At 42.2% G+C, this 24,618-nt stretch overlaps 2 pseudogenes; one reads left to right on the top strand and one right to left on the bottom strand.

Moving 5' to 3' along the window:
- The first annotated feature begins 10,602 nt into the window (after positions 1-10,602).
- On the top strand, positions 10,603-17,130 carry LOC119321538 (annotated as a pseudogene).
- A 4,836-nt stretch (positions 17,131-21,966) lies between these two features.
- Positions 21,967-24,618, bottom strand: part of LOC119326283 — a 3,702-nt pseudogene continuing 1,050 nt past the window's right edge.

The raw sequence follows: 24,618 nt of genomic DNA on the forward strand, positions 1-24,618 counted from the left end.
GGAACAGGATCGACAAATGGGGTACGCACTAGCTGCAAGATTCTTATAGAGTTTTTGCTTTAGTTCAGCCGAACCATGACGATAGCTGAGGGTAAACAGTTGACAGCGTCCTGTCTAGGTCACAGCTCCGTAGGCCTATATCACAAAAATAAATATCCTTCTCTCACACATCTCATATCATTACTTTTCAAGAAAGCAGACAAAGGGAAATGGAGTAATTACGCGAGCTCTGCTATTGATCATATTTAAAACGTGCACTTGTCATTCTCTATGTCTTCATTGCCTACATTGTTGTTTTTCTCTATTGACTTCTCGAGCTTGCACACTTCTTTTTTCTCCGTCTTCACACAATATAGGAGTGAAGGCATTTTTTTACTTGGGCAAGTGAGCAGCGGAGTAAATATAAGAGTTCGCGGTGCAGAGGAGTATAATTTTTTTTCTCCTCCTCTGCATGGTGGAGCTATGAATCTCGATGAGGACGATGCGAGCTGATAAAGCCACAAGCAGCACGAAGCATCAAGAAAAGTCAGAAAGATTAGAGCAATGGAAAGTGATACGTCGCCTACCCCTTTGCTAAAGTTATTCCGGTCGAGAGCATATGCATATATGCGTTGGCAAGTTGGAAAATGATGTATTGATGGGTACGGTGGCACTCATCATTTTTATTGAAGACATGCACGGTCATGGCAATTATTGGCAAGCTGCTCTTTGGTCTATAGGAAACAATATACTTTCTCTGGTCCTTTTTACTTCGCATATAAAATGTGTTTGAAGTCAAACTTCATAAATCTCAACTAACTTTATAGAGAAATAGTTCAACATTCAAAATATGTAATCAACATCATTAGATGCATCATGAATTTACGTTTCATATTCTATAACTTTAGTATTATAGATATTGATATTTCAAAATTTAAATATGATAAAACTTTACAAAGTTTGACTTCAGACAAATCTTATATGCGAAGTAAAAAGGGCGGCGGAAGTACAAGTTGTGCCAGATGTCTCGTTCGCCCCATTACATGCCCCACACAGAAGGTATCATCAAGTTGCCTGAAGAATGAGCACGCGTCGGGGGCACGCTGATTACGAAGGGCATCTTGCAGTCAAGGAAATGCCCGACACACGGTTCATTGCACCCGGCCGTGTTGTGTCACCTGACAAAGAGTAGTCGATATGGAGAATATTGTGGCAGGATAATTCTTGCCGAAGAGTATTCTTTTAGGGTTCTTCTAAAGAGAAAGAGTACAATACCCCATATGGTATCTTGTAGCACAAGGGGCAACTATGTAATCTGACACCTGCATCCGCCTTTCTTTGTGGCATACGCATGTGCGAGCAACATTTTTATATTATACCTTTTGTTCTGAAGATATATCGGCAGTCTTATATAGTTATTTGGTTAATCCTGCTTCTTCCTTTCAGTTTACTATAAGCCCATATCATAAATCACCATAACCAAACTATTACACTGCGCCCTATCACTATCATTGGACTTCACATTCGCTATTCGGGGTAGGCTGCTTGTAGCGAAAATATCATAGTAGCTAGTATCATGCATGCCAACTAGACAATTTGTGTGAGATGACATAGAACTAAATGAACAAAGAGATGGTTGAGTATCATATCATGAGACCATATCATAATAAATACTACAATATTATATGTCTTACATGAAAATAAATAAGGTCATCTAAGAGAGGCTAGGATAAACAATTAGGTTGTCGGATCTCACACATACGAAGCATTTCAAAATCATACACACAATATGCTCGATATGTGCAAATACAACATGGCATCACAACAAAACTCTATAACTCAAAGTATTTATTCATTAGGCTCCGAGAAGCCAGATATTACAAACATGGGTCCCATGACCCAATATACAAAGCATACATGCAATGGAAGCATAACATGTCTGAGTACATACAATTACAAATGAAAAAGGTTGTGAAGCCTGACTATCTACAAGACCCTCCCAAGGGTACAAGATCGTAGCTGAGATAACAAGCTAAACGTCAAACTCCACACGGAACTACTAGTGAGACTGAAGTGTCTCTGCAAAATATAAATTAAGCAAACGTGAGTACAAATGTACCCAGCAAGACTTACATCAGAACTATCTACTTATGCATCAGTATCAACAAAGGGATGGTGGAGTTTAACTTCAGCAAGCCAACTTTGACTCAGTGGCTATCCTGTACTATGACTGCTGGTAACTCTTTTGAGGTGGCACACACGAGTCCACATATTCACCATATCAATACACCACTATGGATCCGCTCCCGTCTTCCTACGAGAAGGCCATCCATAGCACACACGTTTATCTTGCGCATTTTAGAGTATCCACTTTCACTTGTTTATGAACTGCATAAGCAACCAAGTAGTCCTTTACCACGGACGCAGCTATTCGAATAGTTTGATAACCCTGCAGGGATGTACTTCTTCACACACGCTTACACCACTTATCGCCGCTTACACGACATGTACTCGGCAACCTTCAAACGGAAGCCCAGCGAGGGTAGTAGACACGACCTGACTAACCACACAAGTCTCTAGTCCAGGTTTATCGCCTATTCGGGTTCCATCTGCAGGGAGATCCGGCCGGGGTTTCCTCCACGGCCCCAAATGATGTGTACAGGGTTCCCGAGTCACCACACGGGCGACTCTGTACACCGGGCCACGTACCTGCCGCATCACAGCCCACCCACAGGGTCAGCGCTGCGCACGGCCTCCAGTATACTACAAACACCAGAAACTACTTGCAACTCATGGAAGGGCGGTTAATAAGTCGAGAGGGTCCATTGGTTTCGGGCCCAACGCGTGGTAGTAGCTGATCTTAAATCACACATACAGATCTCAGTTCCTAAGGACGGTTCCAATGAAACAACTCACCATGTACTCCTACATGGCCTCTCATCGATACCTTTACCAAATCATATTCACACACTTAGCTCTCAACAGTAGGACATGATCACACCATTCCAATCCATCCCAGATGAATCAGACCTGACACAACTCTAAGCATAGCAGGCATAACAAGCAAGCATGAATGAGTAGGCACATCATGGCTCAAACAAATCCTACTCATGCTAATGGGTTTCAACTATTTACTATGGCAAAGGTAGGTCATGCAGAGGAAAGGGGTTCAACTACCGCAACATGTAACAGTTGACACGTTGTTGTCCTAATGCAGTAAAAGAGAGCAAGAGCGAGAGAGTGGGATTGTATCGGAATGTTCAATGGGGGTTTTCTTGCCTGGCACTTCTGAAGATAGTATAGATCTTCATCATTGTCATCGAACTCATCGTCGGAACTACGTCCACTGAGAGGGGACAGATACCGGCAAACAAGAGGGAACACAATCAATGCAATGCAACAATATGATGCATGAATGTGACATGGCAATATGCTGTGATTTGGGCTAATGCAGCTAGCAACAAATTAAATGGAGTTGGCTTGAATACAAGATTCAAATTCAAATTCCATATGTGATTATTCAAATGCCACTTTAATTGATTTGACCTAGTCACTAGTCTATAATACTATTATGCATTGCAGAGGTATCATGCATGATAGTACACATTACGGGCATCCTCAGATGACAAGTCCTCTTTTTTTACATGGCTGATAAACACAGACGAAATAACTCACATCTAATTATCGCGCCACTTGATTGGACGAAGCGCCTTCCAAAATTGGACTAAAGGAAGGTCATATTAGTATGTCTCATCTCCAACCTGCAGTAGTATGGATGGCAATATGGGTACCCATTACCCACGTATCCGGCAGGTAACTCCTATTAGGGTAAGGGGATGGGATAAAAAGTTACCCATGGGTGTATAAATAGAAAATTTTGTAACCCATCGGGTAGAGTGGGTACGGGTATGGGAACGTAAAACCCATACCCATGTACCCATACAAAATATATGTGAACTCAAAATTATCTCTACAGACTAAACTTTTCGTGAATTTGTGAAATCAAGATGTATAACTATGTTGTTGTTTATGACTATGTGATGCTTTTTTATGTGCTGTTGTTTACGAGAAGTGATTTTTTTAATTAAATGTGTTGTTGTTTATGATGTTTTGTTGTTTATAAGTATGTGTTGTTGTTATAATCTTTTGTTATAAATTATGAGTATATATTGTTGTTTATGAGTATGAGTTGTTCAAATTGATGTTTTGCAAACATGGGTAATTTTATCCGCGGGTACCCGTCTACTCTATCGGGTAATGAGTATGAGAAAAAATTGTACCCGTTGACGGGTATAGGAGTGATGGGTAAGCTCAGGGGGATGGATATAAGGGTATGGGGGTAACTCCAGCTCTACCCAAACCCTGTGGGTGTCATCCATAACTGCATGTCGGTCAAGAAATAAATATATTATCCAACATAAGGAAGGAATTCTAATAATAGGGAGATCAGTCGGCATAAGGGATGACTTGGTTGTGATCTGGTTCATGATTTTTATTCAATTGAGGTGTTTAATTTTAAACCTAGTTCATGATTTTGATTGGGTCAACGATATCAATTGAGGTGTCCAATTCTGGATCCGATTCATGATTTTGACCGAGTCTATTATTTCCATGATTTCACAAATCAATCGGCAACAACCAGCCTAAAAAATCACATGAATCCTGTGCACCTCTCATCACCTCGCAAAAAAGAATCATCAACATGCGACATTGTAGCATCAATATAGTAGATGTGATCACCAGTGCAAGAAACTTTCCCAAATACATGTGGGGTCATTATCCAGGAAGAGCCCATCAAAACACCGCATTATAAAAAAGAAAATATGCACCATCATCCTCCCTCACGCGCCAAACCAAATATTAAATTTATGAAATCCCAACAACACGAACAGCCCAACAAAACACGCAGAACCCTTCTAGTTTCTAACAAAATGTGAAGGATAAACTCTAATGCACAAAGATATTAATTATTTACATGCATGAATTGATGATGTGGCAACATTGCTTGCATAGAGTAATATAAAAAAATGTAATTTATGGCTTGCTTATGCGACATGGTTGCATGGCTAGAAAAATAGATAGTGTGTTGTAGCTATTTAGGAAGAGAAGATGTCAAGCATGTACTTGTAATAGTTCAACATGTATTAAAAAATATCATCGTGTGTTTGAAAAATGTTCACCTTGAATTTAAAAAATGATTCATGTGTTTAGAAAATGATCATCGTTTATTTAAAAAATGTTCACCATGTATTAAAAAAATCAACTTATTTAAAAATTGTTCACCGCGTATTTAAAAAAATGTATGCCATGTATTTCAAAAATATTCGACGTGTATTTCAAAAATATTCAACATGTATTTTTAAATCATTCATTGTGTATTTCAAAAATATTTAACGCTCATTAAAAAGTATTCAACATATATTTGAAAAGTATTCAAGATGGATCTGCAAAATGTTTATCTTGTATTCAAAAAGTTCAGCGTGCAGTTGTTAAAATATTCCCTTTTCTTTCATCTTTCCTGAGGTCTGTATCCTGAAAGCGAGAGTTCAGGGAAGCAAATAGAAGATTCAAGCTTAACTTAGTAAGCCAGGTCCTAGGTCGTCTTGCAAGGTTCTCACACACATGAATCACATCTAAACATTTCTAGAATTTAAACCCGCGTCGCCCCCGCTCGGGCGACTCGGACAGGATCTCGATCCCTAGCCGCCGGGGGTCCCCTCCCCTCCCTTCCTCCCCTCCCTCCGCCGCCGCCGAAGGACGCCGCCGGCGATGGCCCGGGGCTGACGGCGGTGGCGGGGGTCCTCCCTCTTGCCTGCGCCGTGGGGGTGTTGCGGCGCCCCGCGGCATGGGTGGCGCGGCCGATCTGGCCTGGCGGCGCGGCGGCTGCCCTGGCCAAGGGACGATCTGGCCTGGCGGCGCGGCGGGCCTGCCTTCCGGCGGCGGCCCGGCGGCTGCCTCGGCCAAGGGCGGCGACGGTGGGGTGCGGCAGCCGGCTCTGCCTCGGGCTGCGTGGCGGCGTTCGGCGGCGGCGGTCGGGTCTGCGGCGACACACCATCTGACCTCGGATCGGCGGTGGCGGCATGGAGGGCCTAGTGGTTGGGTCGGCACCATGCGGGTTGTGCCCTCCGGACAGATCTGATCTGGCTGGTGCGGCCTGCTTGTTGTGCGGCGGCTCAGATCGGCGGCGACCCGTGCACACATTACGTGATGGAGGTTCTTCGAGCGGATCCGGGTGAAAACCTTGTGCTCGGCTTGATGCCATGACCGGCGTTGGTGGCACCCTGTTGTGTCATTACCTTCTTGAAGGCATCGCCGTGGAGAAGCTCTAGACCTCTATCCGCTACCTCCGGGGGAAACCCTAGATCAGTTGATCGGATGACGGCGGTGCGTTGGTGTCGTTTCCTCCTTGGGGGCATCATTCTTGGAGGCGTACACGGGACTGAGGGACCAGCGGGCGCCTTTTTGGTGGAGCGGTGCTTCATCCTTCACATTGATGACGGCGGATCTCGACGGCGTGGTGCAGTGGAGACTCGGCATCCGATGCGCGGTGATGGACTCGTGCAGGTGGAGGTAGTTGTCTGGCGTCAAGGTGGCGTCGATGACGGAGTGACCTGACAAGGTAGAAGCCTCAATATCTGCTCTGAAGACGGACCTGTGGAAGATGGCGGCGACGACACATGTGAGTGCGTCAGACCAGTTTATGCCCCAGACCCGGTATGTGGCTCGGCTGGGGCTTCTGGCTTTTGATGATAGGATTAGGTGAGTAGTCTGGGTATGTGGCCCAGGTAGCACCCCTGCATCTTTTGGATAGGAGTAGTGGCATATGTTGCCAAGTTGGCGGATTCAGGCATATTATTGTAATACTTTGTAAGGTCCTTGAGAATAATCAATAAAGTGGCCGTATGCATCTCCCAGATGCAGAGGCCGGGGTCATCCTCCTTTTCTAAAAGAAAAAAGACCTGTCTGAAAGACAGAATTTGGTTCACCGAAAGTTACCAAAAAACTTCATTGTTTCTCAAAAAACAAAAGTTAACTTCGCTTTTTTTTGTTTGATGTCAGCTTGAGATTCGATCGACTGCACAACTTTTTCCTTTCTCTGTTTTGCAGCTTGTGATGTGACTGTCAACTGTTGGGTTTAGTCCCATATTGATTGTGGGAGGAGACATAACACGATTTATAAAAGTGGAGGTGTCCCCTCCTAACATGCTAGTCTTTTGGGGGGAGAGGGTTCAAGGCCTCTCATAAGTCGGTGTTGCTCTCCGGTTGGGCCTGGTTGACGCATGTGAGTCGAAAGCTCTGATGATAGCGGACCCAGAATTGCGTAACATCAACATTTCTACCTGCGGTTTTGGACGCCTTGGAAAACCACAGCCCGTATGTTTTCGTTCATTCCCACTGGCTTTTGTAGATTTTGTTTAGATCATCTTCTATTTTCCGGCAAACACCGCTCCTTTGCTTTGATATCCCCAGAAATTCTTGAATACTGGAAAGCAAAATTTCATGGAACCATCAGAAGATGAAAACTTAACACGATAACCCAGATCATCTTGCAACCGTCGAGGCCTTGCTTGCACGAATCACAACATGTATAGTACATTGTGCTGCTCTGCAAGAATCTAAACCTGCCCGGAGCTCTGAATTTGTTCACGGAAAGTGTAACAACACTTGTGTGTGTGCAGACTGTACTGCACCCTATGTGCCTATCATGAACCCTGAGCCTAGTCTGCATCTGCCATGCCCGTCTTCTCAGCACACAGATTGTCAAACAGATGCCCGCCTTCTGATTAGTTGGAAAACCAATAAGAAGAGCACTGAAACTCGACTATAATAAAAATTCCTGCAGAATGTTCTTGCTGAATCATATCATCCTTGGGGTAACCCTGTGCTGCTGCATATATTATTGCAGGCTATTTTGCTGTGCCTGGTGGACAGGTACCTGAAGCTGGGGCCGGTGGCGCCGTACCTGGAACAGTTGGGCGGCTCGCAGCTGCTGCAGCTCGTCCTGGCCACGTCGACGAGCAGACTGTTTTCTGTTTTGATCTTGCCGCTTGAGATTCGATCGACTGTAACAGGAGCGACCTGATGACTCATTTGCCCACATTTCTACCTGTGGTCTTGGATGGCTTCGAAAAATCTTAAGTAGTCCATATGTTCGCAAGGTCTTGGATGGCTTCGAAAATCTTAAGTAGTCCATATGTTCGCAAGGTCTCATTTGCCCACATTACTTTCGTAGATTCTGTTTAAGACTAGTCATCTTCCATTTTCCAGAGAAGATGTTGTCATACTCTGCAAAATTAGTCTATGTTGTTAATATATTATTATTATATCATGTGTTTGTTTATAAATACTATCCTTAGATTTGCGCTAAACTTGGGAACGTTTAGAGCCATCTAGAGTGCATAAAACTAGCAAATAACTTGATAGATGTTTCTAAATGTACAAAAACTTGTATTTTTAGGTGTAACAAAAAGAGTATTCGAGAGTGTACGAAGCATAAAAAATTGTTCTATCCTTGAACTCATGTGCATGTCACGGTTGTTGTGCTCTTTCCTTGTGTCGTACTTGCTATCAAATCGTAGTATTTAAAATTCTAACATTAAAAATTTGTTTAGGGTTCAACAGCGACGACTGTAGCTCCAGGGCGCTGGTCCATAGGGGCACGTGCACGAAAACTTTCAGGCTGTCGTCGAGAAGGTCAAGCCGGCTCCGGTAAGGGAGTAGCGACATCGGCGCGTCAAAGGCTCGTTCTGATGGCAGTAGTGGTTGTTCGGTGATCTTGGAATCTCTATGTAATTTTATTATGTTTGGGATGCTTTATACTTTCGATGAATTTTCTGCAAAAAAAGATTTGTTTATTTGACTTCAGCAAAAAAGAAAACTAGTGCAACATGTCTAAACCTTGTAATGTCGCCCTACTTAAAAGGGAAAGGTTTTTTTGTCCCTCAACTCTTTTGAAAATACATAAATGATCCCTTGGTTTGAAAACCAGTAAATATTAGTCCTTAAAGTTTAAAACCGGATAGGTTTAGTCTCTCATACCGTTTCAGGTGGTTTCATGGACATAGTTTTGACCAGAACCAGACACATCATACAGGTTTGAGCGGTCTTCGGCCCACAGGGAAATATTTCTCTTCCCTTTCATCTATCTACTCATCTATCTACAGTGTGGACATTTCATCGTGCACCTCCTAGGCACCATACATATGTTGGTATGTACATAGATCTACAGCTGCAGCTCTCACCACTCTATTGAAATGTAATCATGCAGAAGCGTTCCCTCTGAACATACACTAATGTCCGTCTCTCTCTTCGTCTTCGTCCGAGGCAACCATTAAACTCCACTTTGTGAATCGACGCATCCAGTAGGCATTTGAGTTTACATCGAGAAACCTGAAGGCCCATCATGTGCATTGATTGCTCGGCGTCGAGTGGAGGTGCGCTTTGCCATGAGTCCCAGCCTATAAAAGCCTGGAGATCGAGATTGGCTCCTCCTCATCCTTCTTCTTCCTCCCATCCTCGTCATTCTATAGCCATCCGAGCCCCCGAGTCCTTTGAACCGGCAAGTTCTCGCACTCGCCATCTTCATCGCAGCCCCTCCTCCTCCCTCGTTATCTCACACGAGTGTCGGTACTAAAATCGGCGGATTTCGGGTAGGAGGCCCAAGTTGTGGATCTCGGATCAATGGGTAATTAAGAGATAAAGGAGACAATAGTTTATCCAGGTTCGGGCCCTCTCGAAGAGGTAAAACCCTACATCCTACTTTGATTCTATTGATGATGATGTATCATGTACATACTTGATCTACCTCAAGATCATATGTTTTGTACAAAACCCTAATGGAGGTGATCGTACTTGTGAACTTGTCCCTCTACGGGCTAACCACACGGTTTATATAGGCACCGGGTGCATCTAAGGTTACATATGGTCGATTACCAATAGGGAATATTTACGCCGGCAACCGTAACAATCCTTGAAGTGCACGCCAAGCTTTCGCTGGAGTTTGTCTTGATCACGCTGGGGTCCTTGAAGTGCACTTGCTATCGTTGCAGACATGACAACCAACACGGTTGTCTGCCGAAGCACGAGCAAAGTGGAAACAGATGAAACAACCATCAATACAGAGGTGCATCACAAAATAGATGAGGAGAGTGAATAGGAAGAAGAAGAGCAATGGTCAGAAATGATACCAACTAAACCACCCTACATTGGCCTGGAATTTTAATTCATTTGAGGATGCCAAGAAATGTTATCAAAGTTATGCAAAGTCCAATGGCTTCACGGTAAACACATAATACCGTAGGAGACTAGAAACAACCGGGAAGTACAAAAGAGGTGAGCTAAGATGCCACAAGGCAAGAAGGAATAAGAAAGGTATATATGGGTGATGGGCCAGTCGTCCCAGATTGCAAAAGAGGCATCCTTTTGAAGACGGAATGCCCTGCCAGAATGAGGCTCAATGTGGAAGGAGCTTGGTGGGTGGTCAGAGAGTTTGTCGATGAACACAATCATGACATGATTAAGAAGTTTGATCTGGTAAAATTTCTGAGCGCCCACCAAGGATTCAACCCCCAGGAGAAGTAGTTTATAAAATTGCTGCATGATTGCAATGTCAACACTGCGAGAATGGTCCAGATACTATATCTTATCCACAACAAAACGGGAAAGCTGAGCAGCCTGCCCTACCTACACCTACCTGTAGATGTCACAAATTTGAAGGCAAGATACCACAGAGAGAGTAAGTTAGCAGACATAGAAGACACAATTGCCTACTTCAAAGAGAAATAGAAGGAAGATCCTTATTTTTTTTACAAAATTAATCATGATGAGGACCGCATGAAGAACATGTATTGGGTGGATGGTCTAGCTCGGAGAGCCTATAAGCACTTTCATGACTGCATTTCTTTTGATGCAACATATCTCATGGATATGTACAAGATGCCATGTGCTCCATTCATATGAATCAATAACCACAGCCAGTCGTTGTAGTTCGGTTGCGGTCTTGTACAAGCCGGAGATATCGATGGCTACACCTAGTTGTTCAAAACATTCTTGGAATGCATGGATGGCCTTGCTCCGATGAGCATAATAATGGACCAAGACTTTAGCATGCGTGGAGGCATTCTTGGAGTGCATGGATGGCCTTGCTCCAATGAGCATAATAACGGATCAGGTAGGAACCGACTAGGTTAGCTCTTGGGCTGTTTAGCTCCTTTATATACTCATGTAACCCCACAATGTAAACACCAGATCAAAAGCAATAAAGTTTCAACAGGCATGAGACCTGCCTGCAGCAATACATCCATCAGTTTTCAGTGTCACTAGTCTCCACAGAGAGTTCTGCCAAAAACAATCGCTCGAGTCGATCCATATCTTCCATATGGCTTTGAGAACTATGTAGACATGACCAAGACACCTCTCTGGTCAATAAATAATAGCGGAACCTGGATGGCCATATTGGTTCCTACATATTCTACAAAGATCTTTATCGGTTGAGCCGTTATGACAACATACGTAATTCCCTTCGTCTGCCGGTATGTTACTTGCCCGAGATTCGATCGTCGGCATCTCTCTACCTAGTTCAATCTCGTTACCGGCAAGTCTCTTTACTCGTTTTGTAATACATCATCTTGCAACTAACTCATTCGTCACTTTGCTTGCAAGGCTTCTTATGATATGTATTACCGAGAGGGCCCAGAGATACCTCTCAGATACTCGAAGTGACAAATCCTAATCTTGATCCATGCCAACTCAACAAACATCTTCGGAGATACCCATAGAGCATCTTTATGGTCACCCAGTTACGTTGTGACGTTTGATAGCACACAAGGCATTCCTCCGGTATCCGGGAGTTGCATGATGTCATAGTCAAAGGAACATGTATTTGATATACAAGAAAGCAGTAGCAATAAACTGTACGATCAAATGCTAAGCTAATGGATGGGTCTTGTCCATCATATCATTCTCCTAATGATGTGATCCCGTCATCAAATGACAACTCATGTCTATGGTTAGGAAACCTTAACTATCTTTGATCAACGAGCTAGTCTAGTAGAGGATTACTAGGGACACAATATTTGTTTATGTATTCACATAAGTTTCCGGTCAATAAAATTTTAGCATGAATAATAAACCTTTATCACGAATAAGTAAATATAAAATAATAACACTTTATTATTGTCTCTAGGGCATATTTCCATCATCCGATAGGTGACAATTGGCTTAGTTAGCATCCTAGCTTCTCTTCGATAGATAGATTATAAGTTTAATCTGTACAAAACCTTTCATTTTAGAAATTGGCATGAGCTCTTTGTATAGACTAGATGAAACCAGATGTCCAGATGAGCATACCAAGTCAATAAATTGTATGTAAGCATAGCTAAATTGGTGATATGTTATATTCGTCGCTGACTATTTTCAATACCATGCATAAGATAAATTTATTATTGTATCTAACTTGAAGCACATTTGCAATTGGTACAATTTTTAGGTTCTAGAAATATGCACACCTAGTAATACACTAGAAATCACTATTAAAAATATTAGTTGGACCTTATTCTATAGAAATCTCTCACATGATATTTAATGAAAATAAACCATACATGGACATATGCACACACATATAACGACATAGGTGTGCACTATGCAATTTTTTCAATTGTCACAAAAATAATTCAAAGATAACTTATGTCACATCATTTAATTTGAATTTAGCATAAACAAAGTGACTGGTCATAAACATTACAACTCACAACAAAGAACACATGTTAACTATACCAACTAAATTATGTGATTAACTTTACCAACTAAAACTAAAATTATACTCCTTAATATTGTATAAGATTAAAATAAAAATAAATAAGTATAAAAGTTTGGTATAAAACTATCAATTTTATTTTGCCCTAGGCCCCAAATTTGTTGGGACCGTCTCTCGGTACACCGTCTTCACCCCCTGCCACACCTCCCGCGAGATCTCGACATTGTTGCCAGATGACAACCACGGCCTACTCATCGCCTTCGGCTGCTACGACCAATCAATCTTGGTACGCAACACCGACTTCTGAATGGGTGCATGTGCAAAGTGTTCGGCATAATGACCAGCATAGTGGGGACTTTTCTGTCTCGCCGCTTAGGCAAAACCTCTCAGAGAAACCGCTCAATGGGACTCAAGGGGTGATTTATTTGGTTTGTGTTAATTGAGGGGGTAATTTAATAATTTTTTCAAAGATAAACTATGATCACAATTTATCTTTTTGGTTACAAACACATTTGGCTACTCCACTCGATATTTGAAACATGGTTCTGAATCTCTTTCAGAAAATATGGTTCTACATTCATTATTACATTTTCTTTTAATCTTTCTGGAATGTTCCTATATTTCGCCTAGGACTTCTATTTTACAACATGGCATGGCACTCTGAGCTACTTGTGTTCTTTTTGTGGATGTCCTTTCCAAACTATTCTGCATGATGATTTGGTTCTAGATTTTAAGCAATTTTCTTTATTTGAAGGTTCGGTCGGGTGCTAGAAATTGCTACATGATATTCTCCAGAATTTGGCCTGAATGTCCTCATCAGCTCTTCTCATCATTCAAACCATCCTGGCAGAAAGTATATATATATCCTCAAATTTTTCTTACATATTTGCCTATTTGGTCATACAATTTGATTCTATGAAATCAAATTTTGTAGATGATAATTGATGATCATGCTGAGACACATCAAAAGCAGTTGTCTCCAATAGATGGAATTAAGCTCACGCGACCTCAATCTGTTCCTTGCATTCCAACTGCAATGGACAAGGTTGTCACGGTCGATTCTCAGACATCACTTTCTTCTAGAGACCTGCAATCAGCACTAGTGAAAATATCCCTTCAGCATTCTGATATGACCATTAAAATTCCAGCGGAAGATAGTAAGGATGATTTAGCTATTGGAAGTTCATTCGAGGATATGATCCCAATTGAAACAAAAGAATTCTAGTTCGAGACCCTGAAGAACGCGTTTCAGGTATCTGTCATAGAAAAATACCTTGCTATTTCTTCTTTTTTCTCGGTTTGAACCACTCTGCTTTATTGGCTAACTTGTTGAATTCATACCAAAATGAAGGTATCAGTTCATCATCCCGTGATTTGCCCTCTGCCACTCCATTTGAACCAACTCCAGATATTTTATTGTCAAAACCAATTGTCATATCAACTTCCCAAGACAAGGCTGAGTGCAGGCCGGAGGTTGAAAACAGATAATTTCTTGTCAAGTTCAAGCATCAAGGGATCCATCTGAGATGTTGAGCCGCTCTCCTGCTAGTTCAGAAGAGTCAGAAAACTTGCTAAATAGAAGGCTCACTACAAGCTCTAATGGAATATCAGGTGGAAGATTAAGGACCCAACAAGACGAAAGACCATGTGTTAGAACTCCTCGTAAGAGTGTAGTTCCGAAGCAATCACCGAATAACCACACTCCTAACTTCCGGTGACCTCTCCTGAGAAAGCTGATGACAAACTAGTTCTATGCTAGTACAAGAGGTGATTTAGATGGCAAACAACTCATCATAGGTGAAATGGCCAATAGCATGGATGTGCCCTCATCTCTCACAAGGGCACTTTCTTTAGGCCTTAACCCCAAGTCAGATTGGATGATGAGGGTATATGCATTCAATTTCTTACGACAGCACTTGCAGGAGCGAGGACCGAAAGGCATTCAGGAGGTTGCACAAAATTTTGAGAAGGTTATGAGGCTTGTTAGTCAGTATTTGGATGATCCACATCATAAAGTGGCGCATGCTGCTCTCTCATCACTTGTTGAGATTATGCCAGTTTTCAAGAAGCCTTTTGAACATTATCTGGACAAGATGCTACCCCATGTTTTCTCTCGATTAAATGATCCAAAGGAGTCAACCAAGCAGCAGTGCTTAGCAGTTTTGAAACTTGCAGGTGAGAGTTACGCCATTGATTCTCTCTTACCTGCTCTGCTTCGTTTGCTAGACAAACAAAAATCTCCCAGGTCAAAGCTTGCAATTCTTTAGTTTGCAAATACCTCTTTGGCAAAATGCACAGTTAGCTCAGACATCTATCCAGGCAGCAGTTTCCTTAAGTCGTGGCTTGGGAAGCTAGCTCTTCTGTTCAAGGCTAGAAACAAGAAGCTAAAAGAGGCTGCAGTGGTTGGTTTATCTTCAGTCTATTTCCATTATGATCCGGAAACCATGTTAAGCTTTATAGTCACCTTGTCAATGGAAGAACTGAAGCAACTTACACGGACAATAAAGTAGTTAATCCCTATGATAGGGAGCGACCTCGACGAGTTCCTGCAGCAAAGGAGACATAAACAGAAAGTGTCGTCTTTTGATCGCTTTGCTGCTACAGATCCTCATCCCAGAAGTTATGTTGGAAGGCAACATAAATCCCAGCAGCATGATGCATATCAATCTAGTGATGTTAGAGCCAATGAAGTATTTAGCTCCGCATTTCAGTATCTCCCGAGCACTCACTTGGAAGTCTTTGGGCGTCATACCGCGAAGGTTCAATCTGAATTGGGTAGTGAATCTTATGGTCACAGAGCTGAAATGATGGGTAAAATGTTTAGTCCTGCAAGGCTAAGCAAGGATATGATGATGAATGGTAGTCAGAGTCATGAGCCAAGCATTTCCCAGATGTATCATCAGGTTTGTAACTATTTGATTAACCTGTTTGCTGTTATTTCTTATCATTATTTTTAAGCGTATTTCCACTTTGACATAGGGATTAACATGTATTTCCATTTAGGTTGATCTATTTGTATCACCTTATTTATTTATTCATTTTATCTTAATAAGGGGTATTCCAATCCTAGGTTTGTTGGTTCTGATGTCACGTCATACTTATTCCTCTTTCGGAATTTACATCAGATGTCCTCTCTCCTTGAGATGCTTGATGACCCAATTGAATCCACCAGGAAGCTTGCACTTTCTCTATTGGTTGGAATTCTCGAAAACAAGTAAGAGTTTCTTTTTTTGGTGGGAACTTTTTTTTCTGAACTACTAAATAGTGTGTATTTGTGCCATTGATGTGCCTTCCATGGAAATGACCTCTGCTATGGCCATGTGTTCTAGGAAAAGGCATTCGAGAAGTATATCGAGACTCTCGTAGTTAAATTGCTGCATGCGACCAAAGATTCTGCCTTGAAGGTGCTACTATACTAGGGCACTCTTCTAGGATTTTCATTGTCTCAACTGTAAAGTCGCTCTCTCAGGCCTTTTCTGTCATTGTCATTGCAGGTAGTAAATCTGGCGCATATCTGTCTGACAACTGTGGTTACTCAATTTGATCCACTGGGATGCCTTCAGGTAAGATTCTTTCAGATTATGCTTTTGGTTTTATGAATAGTCTTGGGACTTTAATTGATATAGATGAATTGGAGAACTTGTTGTTGTTCCTTTTTCTTTTTTCTTTTTCACGGCCGTTGGATTCTTATCTTTTTTTAGGGATCTTATCTTTCTCATTTAAATACACAGGCAATTGCTTCTTAGTTGGTTTCCCATGATGAGAAAATCCTTATTGTCAGCATCAACAGTTTGAGCAAGGTAAATCCCTCCCAGGCCATACCGTTGATGTACGTACCACTCCCTCCGTCCGGAAATACTTGTCTGAGGAATGGATGAATCTAGATGTATTTTAGTTCTAGATACATCCATGTGTATCCATTTCTTCGACAAGTATTTCCGTACGGAGGGAGTATGTAATAGTGTGTGTGGTCACGTGATCTGATCTCGGTGCTGGCATAAACTTTTCTCTTCCTCTCTGGTTTTGCAGCTTGTGATGCGGCTGTCACACAACGACCTGATGGCTCATTTGTCGACATTTCTATCCTTGCTTTTGGACGCCTTCAAAAACCATAGCCCATATGTTCGCAAGGTTCGTTCATTCCCACTTACTTTTGTAGATTTTTTTAGATCATCTTCTATTTTCTGGCAAACACATGATGTTCTTGCTGAATCATGTCAACCTTGAATAAACCTGTGCTGCATATATTATTGCAGGCTATTTTGTTGTGCCTAGTGGACACGTACTTGAAGCTGGGGCAGGCGGTGGCGCCGCACCTGGAGCGGCTGGGTGGCGCACAGCTGCTGCAACTCGTCGTGGCCACGTTGGCGAGCAGAATGTCCAATAGAAGGAATTAAGCTCAGGTAACCTCAATCTGTTCCTTGCATTCCAACTACAATGGACAAGGTTGTCATGGTCGATTCTCAGACATCACTGTCTTTTGGAGACCTGCAATCAGCACTGGTGAAAATATCTCTTCACCATTCTCATATGACCCCTCGAATTCCAGCGGAAGAAAGTAAAGATGGTTTAGCTATTGGAAGCTCATTTGAGGATATGAGCACATTAGAAGAAGAAAGAATTCCAGTTCCAGACCCTGATGCACGCGTTTCAGGTATATGTCATCGAAAAATACCTTGCTATTTCTTCTTTTTCTCGGTTTGGACCACTCTGTGCTTTATTGGCCAACTTGTTGAATTCAGACCAAAATGCATGTATCAGTTCATCATCCCGTGATTTTCCCTTTGCCACTCCATTTGAACCAACTCCAGACATTTTATTGTCAGAAGCAACTATCATAGCAACTTTCCAATACAAGGCCGAGTGCAGGCCGGAGGTTGAACATACAACTTCTTGTAAAGTTCAAGCATCAGAGGATCCTTCTGAGATGTTGAGCCGCACTCCTGCTAATTCGGAAAAGTCAGGAAACTTGCTAAACCAAAGGCCCACTAAATCAAGCTCTAATGGAATATCAGGTGGAAGATTAAGGACTCAACACGAAGAGAGGCCTTGTGTCAGAACTCCTCGTAAGAGTGTAGTCCTGAAACAGTCACCGAATAACCACACTCCTAACTTCCGGCGACCTCTCCTGAGTAAGCTGATGACAAAATGGTTCTATGCGAGTTCAAGAGGTGATTTAGATGGTAAACAGCTCATTATTGGTGAAATGGCCAATAGCATGGATGTGCCCTCATCTCTCACTGGGGCACTTTCTTTAGGCCTTAACCCCAAGTCAGATTGGATGATGAGGGTATATGCATTCAATTTCTTGCGCCAACACTTGCAAGAGCAAGGACCAAAAGGCATTCAGGAGGTTGTGTAGAAAATATGAGATGGCTAAATATTATGTTGTATTGATCTAACCCGTGTATGGTGTATATAGAGAGGTACAATGGAGGGAGAGAGACTTGGAGTAGAGGACAAGTTAAACCTATCCTATCTCTATCTCTTATCTCTATCTTAAACGTAAATATACTTCTAACAGGTTGCACAAAATTTTGAGAAGGTTATGAGGCTTGTTAGTGAGTATTTGGATGATCCACACCATAAAGTGGCACATCCTGCTCTCTCATCACTTGCTGAGATCATGCCGGTTTTCAAGAAGCCTTTTGAACATTATCTCGACAAGATGTTGCCCCATGTTTTCTCTCGATTAAATGATCCAAAGGAGTCAACCAAGCAGCAGTGCTTAGCAGTTTTGAAACTTGCAGGTGAAAGTTACTCCATTGACTCTCTCTTACCTGCTCTGCTTCGTTCGCTAGACGAGCAAAAATCCCCCAAGTCAAAGCTTTCAATTCTTGACTTTGCCAAGGCCTCTTTTGTGAAATGCACAGTTAGTTCTGACATCTATTCTGGTAGTAGTTTTCTTAAGTAGTGGCTTGGGAAGCTAACTCTTCTGTTCAAGGATAGAAACAAGAAGCTGAAAGAGGCTGCAGTGGTTGGTTTATCTTCAGTCTATTGCCATTATGATCCGGAAACCATGTTAAGCTTTATAGTTACCTTGTCAATGGAAAAACAGAAGCAACTTACGCGGGCAATAAAGCAGTTAATCCCCATGATAGGGAGCGACCTGGAAGAGTTCTTGCAGCAAAGGAGACATAAACAGAAAGTGCCATCTTTTGATCGCTTTGCTGCTACAGATCCTCATCCCAGAAGTTATGTCGTCGGAAGGCAACATAAATCCCAGCAGCATGACACATATCAGTCCAGTGATGTCAAAGGTGATCAAGTATTTAGCTCCGCATTTGCCCACCATACCATCTAGTTCAGCAACGTCTTGTGATGGGCCTCTCAGGATACTGAATGTTATATCCAACCAAAAGTCTCCTGCTACGCTCCACTTCCTTGTAGAAAGAAGGGAAATAAACATAGATGACTTGTCAGCTAGCACAATAGCCTCAAAATTAATCGGCGTCCAAGAGACCTTCTTGTCAAGCAAAGATTCACCTATGGCCTTCTTACCGAAGCAAGATAACTGAGAGAGAATAATGATGTTAAGTGGCCTTGGGGACTTCGGCTGAAACAATGCAAAATAATTCCCAGGCTCTGTAACATGTTGCTGCAACTTAGCTACAATAGGTTTCTGTATCAAATGGTGAACAGGTCCAGTAGCGTCGTCAAACAAGTACTTCGCTGGTAGATCGCTTGGGAAGGCTGCGGTGATATGTACCATAAGCAGTTGATAAGCATTTCCACCCAGCATTATTTCACCAAATGGGGAGCGAAACTCGAAAGGGACCAGTAGTACAGTAAGCGGAATTCTAGCTCCGGAACCACCAGTCATTTGTTTAGAATTGCAGTTCATATCAAGATGGTCACTCCTCTTATATTCACTTTGACTCAAAAATAGCCAATACCATGGTTTTCACTTTCAGTGAGACTTCGGTGAAATTCACTGAATTTCAGTAATTTCAGCAGACACTGAAATATTATGTTTCGGCCAAAATATTTCAGCAATTTCAGTATAGCACAGCAAGTCCAATATTTTTCAAAATATTTTTTAAATTTTTCAAATTTTTAATTGAATTCAAGTGAATATTTCGGTCATTTGGCTGAAATGAAAACTGAAATCACTGAAATTCACTGAATTTCAGTGATTTCGGTTGGTGCTGAATTTTTTCTGAAACTGAAATTGAAAACCATGGCCAATACATGCTCATTGTCTTCATGGTCCCTAGCAATTTCTCATGCCAAGGAATATTACATGTAGCAGCTTGCTCCAGAAAGTGATGTTCAGACAAGTTCCACTGCTCCTGGCTTTGATGCACAATGTCACCAGCACCCCATAATTTCTCAACGCAAAAACAACCAGCCAACTCACTGATGTGCACATGATTAATAAACTGATGCTCAGTAAATTCCAGAATTTGTAGTTCAGACCAACCATGCACTTCTCGAAGATTGTTGGATGGTAGACCTGGCTCTGATACCAGATGTTAGCGTCCAACTCGATCTAGCCCACACTCTACTTACGTTCTAGACGTTTATGCGCACATGGGCCAACATTCAGCGAAGAGCCCACTCCATCCCAAAAGCCCGGACTGATAGGAGGAAGGAATCTCTTCCTTATAAGTTGGTCATGGACTCCTCCCGTAAGCGAGGTGGGACTAAACCGAGCCAGCCTCACCGGCCTACAGCAGCCCTAACATCCCATCCCCCTGAGAAGCCCCTCAGGAAGGCATGGCGATGCTGGCTCTGATACCAGATGTTAGCAACCCAGTGATATATTGCTCGATCTAGTAGCTCTTCTCACGAATTCAGGTAGCAATTTATGTTACAACTTGGGATACACGAATTGGAGAAAGAGGTGGAAGGGAAGAGAGCCGCCGCCGGGTTTGCCGTTGATCCACTGGATAGGCTGTTCGTTGCTTTTGCCCAAGTATTTGTAGCTGCAGCTGCCAGAGGATTCCCAGCCGGGCCAGGCCCATGTGATGTCCAAAGGCAAGCTCATATGTGCTAGGGGGAGGGCCCTGACACAAGAAGAATGCTGAGCTTCCCCCGGTAGCACAACTCAACTTGTTCAGGAATTCACCCAGTAGCATTGCGTAGATATGTGCAGTTGAGTCAATTATCTGGCAACGTTCATGGCTACCTGTAGCACACCCTGTCTGTACTGTACTTCACCCCCTGTGTCTATCCGACTCTGCATCTTTGACGCCTGTCTCCTCAGTGCACAAATGGTCAAGCAAATGATTGAATTCACCCTGCAGAAAACTTTCAAAAACAAGAACACTAGGCTTCCAACAGAATTTCCCATGGCCCAATTAACCTCCCAGCAGTCCCAATTACGCCAGTCTGCGCCTGATGCTGCAGCCGCCTCTCGCTCTCCGTCACGGCAACTCCGGGACTCAGCGCGGAGCTGACGCTCACCGGCGGGCGGCACTACAGCGACGGCCAGGCCTGAAACAACGATGTAAAGGTGAGGATCATGGCTGCTCCTTTGATTAATCTTCTTCAGTCTATGCACTAGCAGACCATCAACCGGTTCTTCAGTTTTTGTTAGCTGTCGAGTGATCTATGCTCGGTGAATTCGTTTTTCTTCAATGAATGAATACCCATTGTGCAGATCCTACGCCCGCCACTGGTTCAGAGTATATGAGTGACAAAAACGTTACTACAACTCTGAAACCTGACAACATATCTCTCTCAACCCAGCTGTTTCAACTCAACTGAATGTACACATATCTCAACCCAGCAGTCCATCAAATTAAGTTACATACACAAGTACTCGAGCACTCCCTCTGTAAACTAATATAAGAGCGTTTAGATCACTACTTTTAGTGATCTAAACGCTCTTATATTAGTTTACAGAGGGAGTACGTACACAAAAGAGAAACTTCACCTAGAGGCGAACTTAAGTTCTTAGCAATAGTAATCATCGCAACAAAATCTGATAGTACAAGAGTCCCTGGAAACCAAATAGTACAGTAGCATATAGCAGAGCAAGTAACACCACTTCATCAGGGACACCTTTATTTGAGCTTCCACACACAACTAATCAATGCATCTTCATGGTTCAGGCATCACCACAAAATTCCAATCAAACCAGCAGCACACCATCAGACACTTGCATTCAACAGAAGATCCCCTGAATAGATGAAGGGAGAACATGTCACGTATGGGCATGAGAAATTGTTGATGAAATGCCAGGATATACTGCGCACAAAAAGTATTGTACGAAACTAATTTGTTAATTATGATTAATACCTCTTGCATTGGTTGTGAAATGTCATGATATAACAATTCCCTGACAGCTAGGTCCCTTCCTCGTCAAAGTAGATATCTTCCGTTCTGTCCCAGATAAATAACCTGGGATGATTGGGATGCCCATTTGCCTCATTCCTTATAGAGGCAGCTGCAGCAGACTTGATTTCGGAAGATGTGTCAGCATCATTGCAAAGATTAACTGTAGCATCTCTCAGACATGGGAGGTGGCCAAGACCCAAGTAGAACCCATGGGCTTCTGCCACCGAAACAAAGAACGGCAGCTCAAGCTTCTCCAGCTTTGGCAGTGCCCCTTCTTCAAATGTCAAGTAAATTGCACTTGCACAACGGAAAGTACGGATAAGGTTGAATTCCTTCAAACACGGGAATGCAGCGCCTTGTACGGTAAGCCTTTCTTTTTGGACAGTGCTGAATGTTATACTCAGGCGAAGTAAAGCAGGCATCTCTCCAAGTTGCTTCAATCAAATTAATATCCAGGCATGCAAGACTTGTAAGTGCTGGTAGAATCCACTTTGGCATCTTTGGTAATTTGTAGCTAGTTTCCATCTGAAATATTTGGAGGTTATATGGCAGAGGGGACCAGGAATCTAAGAACTGGAGGGGTGTTGTTGAATCATCAGAGTATATCCATAAAGACTGAAGTTTGTGGGTGCCAAGCTTGCATAGTGAGGAGAGTAACATCTCTTCATGCATCTTGTATTTATGAGATCCTCCACCGGCCAACTGTAGATAGAGTTCCTTCAAATTGGTCAAATTCCCCAGTTCCTCGACTACACATAATGAACTCTTGATAATATTAAAGCCCGAGATCGCCTGTAAATTGTTCATGTTTCCAATCCCATTTGGTATCTTCACCTCACCGTGAGGAACATCGGAATATGGATATCTTGCAATGAGTAGATGTTGTAGCTTAACGAGCTGAACAATTCCAGCGGGCAATTCTTCTAGAAGTGTATCTCTGAGATCTAGCGTCTCTAGACCATATATCCTCACAATTCCCGCTGGTAGCTTCAATATGTGACTTCCCCTAAGGCTCGGGTACTTCAGTTGGAATAGTTTATCTATACCATTCATATCATACTCATGCAGACTCTCACAGCATTGAAATTCAAGTACACGCAAAGCTTCAAACAAAATAAGCCTAGGCAAGTGTTTGATGCAAGTTGATGCTATCACCGTCAGAGATCGTGCATGACTTAGATCTTCTTTTGCCAATATAGATGCAAGCTCTTGGTCAACAAATTGGACTGATAGTCGGCGAATAAAACCATTACTACTACCCAAATCAGTTTGACCTTGGCCTGCCAAAGAGATGAAATTATCTTCAACCGATTTTGAAATGATGAGCTCAAGCATCATGTCATGGACTTGACAAGCACGAGCCTTTCCATCAAAGCCAATTTCTACCGGTTGGACCATGTTTTTGTTTATTAGCTCATAGAAATTGTTCTCGACAACCTCTTGTTTATTCTGTCCACGCTCTTCAGAGATGAATCCTTCTGCTATCCACCGCCTCACTAAAATATCTCTCTCAATCACATGATCCTCGGGATATATACATAAATATAACAAGCATGTCTTCAAGTTAGGTGAAAGATCATTGTAGCTAAGGGATAGTATGCTGTTCATTCCATCTAAGCTTCGGTTCTTGTCCAATGCAGAACCAATAGACCTTCTGACTCTCTCCCACTCATCTTTGACCACCAATCTGTTTGCCAATTAACTTGATATGCTGATAATTTCCAATGGGAGGCCTCCACATTTCTTCAATATTTTATTTGAAATTTGTTTTAGCACATCTGGGCAACTGTCCTCCAAACCAAATATTCTTTTGAAAAATAATCTTTTGGAGTGGAGATCACTTAGGGCCTCCATTTCATACATGCGGCCATTACCACCTTCACAACATGATCTTGCTACATCAACATTGCGTGTAGTAGCAATAATTTTGCTAGATAAATCATTCTCCGGGAAAGCATACTTTATAGTGTCCCATGCTGATATGGACCATATATCATCAATAACGATGAGATAGCTAATAGATATAAGCGCATATTGTTAACCACAAAAAAGATTTCAAATACAAAAACATAAATATACCAATGTCACGTATAAGAAACTCAACCAGAATACAAAAAAAAAAACTACGAAATCTAGCAGGATGGTGATAAAAAAACAAAAATCAAATAAACCATGATAATCTAAGCAACATTTTAGCTGCAAGTACTCAAAAATTTATTTAAGTTCTGCCATGTGCTTATTGCTTATGTTGTCATGTGTACTTTGCTTACTTAACTGAAGCTTCAAGACATAGATGTAACGTAAAACTAACCAACTTAAGTTAAAAAAAACTTACTTTAACAATGTTTGCCGCATGATTATACACGCATCATTTCACAATACTTGTTGATTATTTTTGTGCATAAAATATTTTTTGGCTATCCATGTGTATACTCATTTTCAACGACTTATGTGTACGCTATTCATGTTTTAAAGCTTCGGGAGAAACATAGTCCACTGAGTACATCACTAATCTTTAAACTCTATACATATTTGTTTACGGTTTGGTTCTATTCCGTTGTTGTATAGTCACGCTGATATTTATAAGTTTTCCTAAATAT

Source organism: Triticum dicoccoides, chromosome 6B, assembly GCF_002162155.2.
Source record: "Triticum dicoccoides isolate Atlit2015 ecotype Zavitan chromosome 6B, WEW_v2.0, whole genome shotgun sequence".
Classification (NCBI taxonomy): Eukaryota; Viridiplantae; Streptophyta; class Magnoliopsida; order Poales; family Poaceae; genus Triticum; species Triticum dicoccoides.